The sequence below is a fragment of the Octopus bimaculoides genome, chromosome 1, assembly GCF_001194135.2.
Source record: "Octopus bimaculoides isolate UCB-OBI-ISO-001 chromosome 1, ASM119413v2, whole genome shotgun sequence".
NCBI lineage: Eukaryota > Metazoa > Mollusca > Cephalopoda > Octopoda > Octopodidae > Octopus > Octopus bimaculoides.
This window is the reverse complement of record NC_068981.1, coordinates 114,766,990-114,769,773: the sequence shown is the minus strand read 5'-3', so window position 1 is coordinate 114,769,773 and position 2,784 is coordinate 114,766,990. Positions and strand designations below refer to the sequence as shown.

The window sequence follows — 2,784 nt, the reverse complement described above, 5'->3', positions numbered from 1 at the left end:
TATATATATATATATATATATATATATATTTACATATGAAGTAAATGCAGCTCTAGTGTAATAAATATTATTAAATACATATACTAATGTATATGCTTTGTGTATTTTCTGGTGGCTGCAATGGCGCATCGGAGTATATAAATTCTCATCGACGGTGTTAAAACACTTTAGTCATGGACAGGCGAGATAACTTACCCTCTATCCCATTTGGGAGTGGTGAACATCGATGTTTCGCCATTTTTGTGGTTTGTCGGTATCACACACCCACCTGGGGTTGAAGGCGAATCACTTAGCTAGTCCAAGACTTATATACTCATGGCTTGTAAAAGCATGAGCTAGTATGCCCGGAAATTGCATACCTAAGAGAAAATTTACATATGAAGTAAAAACGTTTCGATCTAAGGCGGGTGCCTGATGCTGACAGATTACAAAAATAGCGAAACATCGATGTCCATCACTCCCAAATGAGATTGAGGGCAAGTTATTTCGCCCAAGACTAAGGTATTTTAATACCTGTGAAAATGAGAGTTTATATACTCCGATGCACCATTGCAGCCACCGGAAAATACACAATGTATATACATTAGTATATGTATTTTATATATATTGTGAAGCCTAATGATTAAGTGTGTTGGGATCCCCAAAAAAGTCGCTGATCCTGGGCGACGCCTTGTGTCTTTGAACAAGACACTATATTTTACGCTGCTTCAGAAAATTCAGCCAAAAATGAGTAACGGCTTAGTGTTGATGCACCCCTCCCACTCTCCAGCTGTCCCATTTTCGATACTCAAGTGGGTCAACGGAGGACCCAGAGGGTAACTACCAGCTCGTGACTATGCAGACATCAGAAACAATTAGAGAAAGCGTGGTAAAAGCATTAAGGCTATACTCACATTTTCATATGCTCGTATAAATAGGTTTTTTGCAAACATCTTGCAGATGCAAGTGCTAGCAGTTGAAAGCTCCGCATACCGGAAGCTAGCAAGTTTATGGGATCATCAGTAGAGAATGTGCGCCGTTTCGTGGTCTTACTCTTGACGGCATAAATGCACACCAACTCACCTCACTGAAATGAGGCTTTGCTTGCAAGATCAACTGGGTATTATGTTTTGCTCAATATTTTTCTAGCCATTCTTCATCATCACGTTTTAACCAAATCCAGTGGCCTGCCTTCTCCACTGTAATCTGGATATCATTCATGGGAATTTCAATTTTGAGCCAATTTGATATTCAGAGTAGTTTTAAATACTGTATTTCTACATTCTACAGTCACTGCCAGGTATATATATTTTCAGAATATATACAGTTTTATACAGTTTTCAACTTAGTGATAACAAATTATTCTGGTTCAAAAATTGAAAAAAAATTTGTCCTGTTTTTGATCCCCTCTGCTGCACAAGAAAACAGGTTTTTGAGGAAGTAAATACGATTTCAAACACCACTGTAAGATTAGAGAAGATGGGATGCTCATCAACCGTTGTTATTAAGTAATAGTTGCCTAAACTATTCCCAAGACAGGGATTTTTGCAATTTTCAGTTGGCATTTTTTATACATTGGCTGAGTTAAAATCATTGAATTTTAGTACTTGAGAGACATGAGATGGTGGGGATTGAAGAAACATACTTTCCAAGGTTTGGTATCAAACCCATTTTGGAATAATGGTTCCCTAAAAGAAATTCAAAATTACCAAAATTTCGGAAATTGCTTAAAACTTTAAATGACTGACTTGTAACAGCTACAGAGCTGAAATTTTCAGGAATTGCTCCTCTCTCGGATACTACATGGATACTAACAAATGGTATAGATTTGAAGAAAATACGTGAAATCCGACTCAACGAACTCAAAGGCTCCTTTGCAATGCAGAAATACCTCTTAGAATTAATTAATGAGGGAATTAAAAAGGCAATGAAATTGAACATCACCCAACTACGCACACCTGAGGAAAATGTTAATGAAAACACGATTCCGTTCGTTAACACACACAATCCTGGAACAACCAACATCTTTCACGTCATAAAATCGAACTTACCAATACTCCTACAAAGCCCCAAAATGAAAAATCTGATTGAAAAAAAAGCACATTACGGAATAGTAGACGCCAACCAAAAAATCTTCGGAGAATGAATTAGAATTTTCAGTAAAAGAATGTGGAGATAGGTGATGTCAACCATGCCACAACAACTTTAAATATTTAGAAAGTAGTTCCCACATAAAATTCAAGAGCGGATCCTTTTTTCAAAATAAATGTAGATATGAACTGCAAAACCTTATATACTGAATTACCTGCCCAAACTGCAAAGAAAATTACATTGGCAAAACAAATATTTCCCTCTGCCAACAGGCAACATATCCGGCAAGAGGAATTGCACAAGATTCAATTAAGTAAGCATCTGGAAATATGCAGCGACAGAAAATTCAAAACTTTTCCCTTTTGTAAATGTGCACTGGACGATCCGCAATACCGAAAAGTAATGGAACTACATTTCATCACCAAACTCTCTCCAAAATTGAATGTTTGAAAGAAAAGCGGAGACAGTACATTTTGTATTCTAAACTATAACTTAAATATTGGAAACATAATGCTCATCTCTGTAAATATTCAGAACTACATTTCATCAAAAAATTCTCTCCAGAATTGAATGTTTAAAAGAAAAGCGGAGACAGTACATTTTGTATTCTAAATATAACTCAAAGAGGAGAAAAATAAAATAAAACAGGGAGAAAAGGAAAAAGAAAGAAAGGATGAAAGGGGAGGGAAGAAAGTAAAAAGACTTTCAGTAATG

At 36.2% G+C, this 2,784-nt stretch overlaps 1 protein-coding gene across 38 annotated transcripts in view; it reads left to right on the top strand.

The window, feature by feature from the left end:
• Window positions 1-2,784, top strand: part of LOC128248352 (retinitis pigmentosa 1-like 1 protein) — a 157,439-nt gene that overhangs the window by 151,463 nt on the left and 3,192 nt on the right. The window lies entirely within an intron of this gene.